Below are 8052 nucleotides of genomic sequence, written 5' to 3'. Positions count from 1 at the left end.
GCCAACAACTACCGTCCTTCAGCTGATCAAAAGGCTTCTCTGGTTATTACTTCACAGCAGAGTACAGAGGCACTTGAACAGCTACAGTAGTTGACAACATGTATTAAAGGCTAGTATACTGTACCTCATTTTAAGACAGAATGACAGACAAAATATGCAAAAATGACATAAAGTAATGAATTCATTGTAAGTAATTCAGGGGTCTTCAACCTTCTTCAGCCCAAGAACCTGTGTTGCATTTTAAGCTGATGTCACAGGTGAAGGTGATGAGTAGGGAATAACAAACAACATCATTATAAGGAGCTGCCGTAATCCTGGTACTCGTATACAAACATTTCCATAACATGTTGCGCCCATGGCACATCGTCTCTAGAGTCTCCACCCCACAAATCGAGCATGCACAGCACACAAGATTTCTAGTACAACGTAATTGACTCGTGTCATTGTGATGCATCAGCTGTTCTTAAAATGAGGCCTGACCATTCAGTTGACCTTGGCTTGCTGACTTGCTGATCTGGCAATTCTGCTCAAACTGAATAACATTTCATAATTTACCATGTATTTCATAATACGACAAATACAAGGATGCTGTAAGTTGAAGTATAGTATATAAATATATGCTAAACTATTACAGGATAATGACTTAAATCATGGCACGCCATCCTTGGCGGTGACAGAAGAACCATGCAGTATTAAAGTAGCATCTAAACGTTGACATGCTCTCCTGATACAAGCCCTTGTCCTACAACACTGCTTTGTAGCATTTTACATTCAGAGTCATGCATGCTTGGGGACATCATGTTTTCCGTGCTTACAAGCGACAGTTGTGTTTGCGCGACTCGTGTAGCGTTATGTACCTTATGAGCGTAGCGTTATGTACCTTATGAGCGTAGCGTGGTCGTTGACTGACTCGTGTAGTGTTATGTACCTTATGAGCGTAGCGTTATGTACCTTATGAGCGTAGCGTGGTCGTTGACTGACTCGTGTAGTGTTATGTACCTTATGAGCGTAGCGTGGTCGTTGACTGACTCGTGTAGCGTTATGTACCTTATGAGCGTAGCGTTATGTACCTTATGAGCGTAGCGTGGTCGTTGACTGACTCGTGTAGCGTTATGTACCTTATGAGCGTAGCGTGGTCGTTGACTGACTCGTGTAGCGTTATGTACCTTATGAGCGTAGCGTGGTCGTTGACTGACTCGTGTAGCGTTATGTACCTTATGAGCGTAGCGTGGTCGTTGACTGACTCGTGTAGCGTTATGTACCTTATGAGCGTAGCGTGGTCGTTGACTGACTCGTGTAGCGTTATGTACCTTATGAGCGTAGCGTGGTCGTTGACTGACTCGTGTAGCGTTATGTACCTTATGAGCGTAGCGTGGTCGTTGACTGACTCGTGTAGCGTTATGTACCTTATGAGCGTAGCGTGGTCGTTGACTGACTCGTGTAGCGTTATGTACCTTATGAGCGTAGCGTGGTCGTTGACTGACTCGTGTAGCGTTATGTACCTTATGAGCGTAGCGTGGTCGTTGACTGACTCGTGTAGCGTTATGTACCTTATGAGCGTAGCGTGGTCGTTGACTGACTCGTGTAGCGTTATGTACCTTATGAGCGTAGCGTGGTCGTTGACTGACTCGTGTAGCGTTATGTACCTTATGAGCGTAGCGTGGTCGTTGACTGACTCGTGTAGCGTTATGTACCTTATGAGCATAGCGTGGTCGTTCTGGATCCTGTCATGTACTTTAGTCGAGTCAAGTCAAGTCAAGTTTATTTGTATAGCACATTTCATACACAAGGGCATTCAAGTTCAAATTCAAAGTGCTTCACATAAAAGGGTTGAAAATAAAAATAAAATAGAAACAAGAAAATAAAAGAATAAAAGAAGAGAATAAAATAGGCATTTAAAAACATCACAACAGAACTTTAAGAAAGAGCATAAAAAGTGCATTAAGCGACAGGTGCAGCAGTTACAAAAAGAGCTAAAAATTGAAAGAGGACTCATTGGGTTTGCATAATAGAATAAATCAATTTTTCTATATTAAATCCCCCGACATCATGATAAGAAACATGATTACACACACATGATTGGAAAAATGTCCATAACCTTTATAATAGTTGGACTCAAGCCTTTAGAGGCCACATATATCTCCTAAAACAGCTGTCAGCAGTTAAAAGCGACGGTAAACATAAAAGTCTTTAGTCTATTTTTAAAAGTAAGTAAAGTTGGGGCAGATATGAGGTCTTCAGGCAGTTTGTTCCAGCTAGCAGAAGCATAGTGGGTGAATGCCCATGATTTGATTTGATCCTAGGGACAGTTAATAAGCTGGACCCTGCTGACCTGAGAGATCTAGACGGTTCGTAGCGTGGGAGCAATTCAGCAAAGTATTTTGGGCCTAGGCCATTAAGTGATTTGTAGACTAATAACAGTATTTTAAAATCTATTCTATGACACACTGGCAATGTACTTTATGGTACTTTATGAGCGTAGCGTGGTCGTTCTGGATCCTGTTTGTGCCTTTTCCACCGAGTGCTCTGCGCCAACATACAGCAGGGATTTGAAAGAGAGGGGGACACAATGTAAAGCTCTGCGTGACTGTTTGTTTTTTAATGAGCTTTTTGTCTGCGTGTGGGGAGCTCTGTGTGTGTGTCGTGGGAGAGCTTGGTATGTATGTGTGTGTGTGTGTGTGTGTGTGTGTGTGCACATGTGTCCTCTCATCCATGTAGCTACATGTGTGTGTTTGTGTGTGTGCGTATGCGTATGCTGTATATGCGTGAAGGCAAATGGGTATATTTAGTTTTTGTCTGAGCAGCAGTTTCCTCATCTCCCGCTGTTGAAGAGCATTTCAGTGAAAATGTGTTTTTTCCCTGTTATTAGCAGGCATGAAGCCATGTGAATAATGCATGGTGAACACTGCCTCTTTATACCATCACGTTCAGGGCCAGGCGGCTCACAAAGGGACCATAACGTGTTGGAGCGTACACTGTTAAATATACATGAGGACTTTGTGAATAGCATTAACGTATAGCGTTGAGACGTTGAGATTTCACTGGACTAGATGTTTCAGCATGCATTTGTTCTCAGGTGAGGCACCACATTTGGGGTTATTGAGGTGTTTTGTAGCGGGCGGTTTCAGTCAAACAATCTGATTGGTCAAAAACCTTGAAGTCCGTCTAGCCGTCTTTTATTGATTCATGGTCATCTGCGAGATGTTTCTTTTCTGTGGTTTTAGGATTAAGATCTTCTTTGGTGCAAAGCCATCATTGCTCAATGAAACAGGGTGCCCAGTACTGTGACATCTTCCTTCTTGGATTTTCTGTTGATGAAGTTCGAGCGAAAAGTGGCTTGTTTGAAATACAGTAAATACTGTAGAAGAAGAATCTCAAATATCACTTGTAAGATATTCTTGTAACGGTTGGTTGTGTTTAAACCCTCTTTTGCTATGTTTGTTGTATGTGTTGCTATGTTCTCATTTATTTATCTTATAATTGTCAATTCATTCCGTTCTTCGTTCCCGTCTGGCCTGAAGCCTTCACAACAGTCTTTGCAGTGGGCGGAAGTTGGGGCGGGTGTACTTGCCTTGACAGACAACTCCTTCAGCCAATCAGCGTCGGATCCAGTCAAACCCAAATCCACTCAGGAGAACGGCAAGCTGTTTAAACTAGACGGACATTGACGTTACTCCGCGAGTTCTGATTGGCCGGTTACAATGTCAACTACGAGGTGGGTCGCTGATTGGCTCGTCTGCTTTGCAGTTTCTGCAGACAGAGTTCTCCCAGAGTTGAGGCCAGACGGCCCCGCAGAACCAAATGAAATGTGAGGTCATGTGACCGGCTGCTTTACCACGCTAATGTTCTTTATCTCCCAGTTGGAAAATGGAAGATGTGGCTTGTTGCTAAAGAGGGGGAGGCTGGGAAGTGTGCGGGGATTGGATAAGAATTCCTAAGGCCTGTCACATGATCATCTCTCACTTCCTGGTTGCCAGGACGTCGTCTCAAGCCTCCCGTGTTTGGAGGGCCTGTACACTAGACAGATTTAGTGGTGGCTAAATGTAGGCTATGAGGAAGGATTTGAATGCTAATGATGACGTTTGAGGTGTTTCTTACACCTGTGGGCATTGAAATGAGTATTGTGATGGAGTAACTGTTGACTAGCCGTTTAGTTTGCTTTTCATTTTTTTTTTTTTCCATGCGTACAGTGATCATATGAGAACAAGAGTGGTGTGTAAGGGAGGTTGAGAAAGCTTCTGAAATATAATATAAAATACTGTGTGTGTGTGTGTGTGTGTGTGTGTGTGTGTGTGTATGTGTATATATATATATATATATATATATATATATATATATATATATATATATATATATATATATATATATAAACAATATGGTAATGTCCAGGAATTCCAGCAAGTGCCATTTATCTCACTTAAAGAGAGAATGCTCTTTCCACTGTTTACCATCTTGCTCCTGTGCCTTTGCCAAAAAAACTTTCTCACACTTTACTTATAATTACTTTCTGGCACTCACAGTAAACACTCATTTTCAGCACTCTCATCCTATCCAATTTACAGTACAATGAGTATATCAAGTTCACATTCAAGTACATCACTGCCAGCAAAGCAACCAGGGACAAAATCAGTGCGGGAGAGAACATGCCATGCCAGTAAAATGTGCTTTCTAAGCATGTAAAGCCCCCCCAACACCCCCCCCCCCCCCACACACACACACACACACACACACACACACTCAGACCAATCAATGAGACCGATCATTTGAACAAGTCCTCCTAAGTGGTTAAGTGTGCAGTAAACCAACAGTTTTCATGGCCAGTTATTCCCTGCACGGTGCCAGGCAGCACGGTGCCAGGCAGCACGGTGCCAGGCTGCACGGTGCCAGGCTGCACGGTGCCAGGCAGCACGGTGCCAGGCAGCACGGTGCCAGGCTGCACGGTGCCAGGCTGCACGGTGCCAGGCAGCACGGTGCCAGGCTGCACGGTGCCAGGCAGCACGGTGCCAGGCTGCACGGTGCCAGGCAGCACGGTGCCAGGCAGCACGGTGCCAGGCAGCACGGTGCCAGGCTGCACGGTGCCAGGCTGCACGGTGCCAGGCAGCACGGTGCCAGGCTGCACGGTGCCAGGCAGCACGGTGCCAGGCTGCACGGTGCCAGGCAGCACGGTGCCAGGCAGCACGGTGCCAGGCTGCACGGTGCCAGGCTGCACGGTGCCAGGCTGCACGGTGCCAGGCTGCACGGTGCCAGGCAGCACGGTGCCAGGCTGCACGGTGCCAGGCTGCACGGTGCCAGGCTGCACGGTGCCAGGCTGCACGGTGCCAGGCTGCACGGTGCCAGGCAGCACGGTGCCAGGCTGCACGGTGCCAGGCTGCACGTTGCCAGGCAGCACGGTGCCAGGCTGCACGGTGCCAGGCTGCACGGTGCCAGGCTGCACGGTGCCAGGCAGCACGTTGCCAGGCTGCACGGTGCCAGGCTGCACGGTGCCAGGCAGCACGTTGCCAGGCTGCACGGTGCCAGGCTGCACGGTGCCAGGCTGCACGGTGCCAGGCTGCACCTCTAAGATCTACATCGATGCACAACACATGGCACTGTTATTCAAATGCATCGCAGTCTCATCATGTAATATTCATGTCTCATCACCAGGGCTGCAAAGAGGCGCTAGAGTGGAGAACATTTAGAGCCAAGCAACCTGAGAGCTGGTGTATGTGTGCTAGCTGGTGTATGTGTGCTAGCTGGTGTATGTGTGCTAGCTGGTGTATGTGTGCTAGCTGGTGTATGTGTGCTAGCTGGTGTATGTGTGCTAGCTGGTGTATGTGTGCTAGCTGGTGTATGTGTACTAGCTGGTGTATGTGTGCTAGCTGGTGTATGTGTGCTAGCTGGTGTATGTGTGCTAGCTGGTGTATGTGTGCTAGCTGGTGTATGTGTACTAGCTGGTGTATGTGTGCTAGCTGGTGTATGTGTGCTAGTTGGTGTATGTGTGCTAGCTGGTGTATGTGTGCTAGCTGGTGTATGTGTGCTAGCTGGTGTATGTGTGCTAGTTGGTGTATGTGTGCTAGTTGGTGTATGTGTGCTAGCTGGTGTATGTGTGCTAGTTGGTGTATGTGTGCTAGCTGGTGTATGTGTGCTAGCTGGTGTATGTGTGCTAGCTGGTGTATGTGTGCTAGTTGGTGTATGTGTGCTAGTTGGTGTATGTGTGCTAGCTGGTGTATGTGTGCTAGTTGGTGTATGTGTGCTAGCTGGTGTATGTGTGCTAGCTGGTGTATGTGTGCTAGTTGGTGTATGTGTGCTAGTTGGTGTATGTGTGCTAGCTGGTGTATGTGTGCTAGTTGGTGTATGTGTGCTAGCTGGTGTATGTGTGCTAGCTGGTGTATGTGTGCTAGCTGGTGTATGTGTGCTAGTTGGTGTATGTGTGCTAGTTGGTGTATGTGTGCTAGCTGGTGTATGTGTGCTAGCTGGTGTATGTGTGCTAGCTGGTGTATGTGTGCTAGTTGGTGTATGTGTGCTAGTTGGTGTATGTGTGCTAGCTGGTGTATGTGTGCTAGTTGGTGTATGTGTGCTAGCTGGTGTATGTGTGCTAGCTGGTGTATGTGTGCTAGTTGGTGTATGTGTGCTAGTTGGTGTATGTGTGCTAGCTGGTGTATGTGTGCTAGTTGGTGTATGTGTGCTAGCTGGTGTATGTGTGCTAGCTGGTGTATGTGTGCTAGTTGGTGTATGTGTGCTAGTTGGTGTATGTGTGCTAGCTGGTGTATGTGTGCTAGTTGGTGTATGTGTGCTAGCTGGTGTATGTGTGCTAGCTGGTGTATGTGTGCTAGCTGGTGTATGTGTGCTAGTTGGTGTATGTGTGCTAGTTGGTGTATGTGTGCTAGCTGGTGTATGTGTGCTAGTTGGTGTATGTGTGCTAGCTGGTGTATGTGTGCTAGCTGGTGTATGTGTGCTAGCTGGTGTATGTGTGCTAGCTGGTGTATGTGTGCTAGCTGGTGTATGTGTGCTAGCTGGTGTATGTGTGCTAGCTGGTGTATGTGTGCTAGTTGGTGTATGTGTGCTAGCTGGTGTATGTGTGCTAGCTGGTGTATGTGTGCTAGCTGGTGTATGTGTGCTAGTTGGTGTATGTGTGCTAGCTGGTGTATGTGTGCTAGCTGGTGTATGTGTGCTAGCTGGTGTATGTGTGCTAGTTGGTGTATGTGTGCTAGCTGGTGTATGTGTGCTAGCTGGTGTATGTGTGCTAGCTGGTGTATGTGTGCTAGCTGGTGTATGTGTGCTAACTGGTGTATGTGTACTAGCTGGTGTATGTGTGCTAGCTGGTGTATGTGTGCTAGCTGGTGTATGGGTGCTAACTGGTGTATGTGTGCTAGCTGGTGTATGTGTGCTAGCTGGTGTATGTGTGCTAGCTGGTGTATGTGTGCTAACTGGTGTATGTGTACTAGCTGGTGTATGTGTGCTAGCTGGTGTATGTGTGCTAGCTGGTGTATGTGTGCTAGCTGGTGTATGTGTGCTAGCTGGTGTATGTGTGCTAACTGGTGTATGTGTACTAGCTGGTGTATGTGTGCTAGCTGGTGTATGTGTGCTAGCTGGTGTATGTGTGCTAACTGGTGTATGTGTACTAGCTGGTGTATGTGTGCTAGCTGGTGTATGTGTGCTAACTGGTGTATGTGTACTAGCTGGTGTATGTGTGCTAGCTGCCTGAGAGCTGGTGTATGTGTGCTAGCTGGTGTATGTGTGCTAGCTGGTGTATGTGTGCTAGCTGGTGTATGTGTGCTAGCTGGTGTATGTGTGCTAACTGGTGTATGTGTGCTAACTGGTGTATGTGTACTAGCTGGTGTATGTGTGCTAGTTGGTGTATGTGTGCTAACTGGTGTATGTGTGCTAGCTGGTGTATGTGTGCTAGCTGGTGTATGTGTGCTAGCTGGTGTATGTGTGCTAGCAGCCTGAGAGCTGGTGTATGTGTGCTAACCGGTGTATGTGTGCTAGCTGGTGTATGTGTGCTAGTTGGTGTATGTGTGCTAGCTGGTGTATGTGTGCTAGCTGGTGTATGTGTGCTAGCTGGTGTATGTG

This window comes from Poromitra crassiceps (genome assembly GCF_964638095.1).
Source record: "Poromitra crassiceps genome assembly, contig: HAP1_SCAFFOLD_1760, whole genome shotgun sequence".
NCBI lineage: Eukaryota > Metazoa > Chordata > Actinopteri > Beryciformes > Melamphaidae > Poromitra > Poromitra crassiceps.
This window is presented reverse-complemented; position numbering follows the sequence as displayed.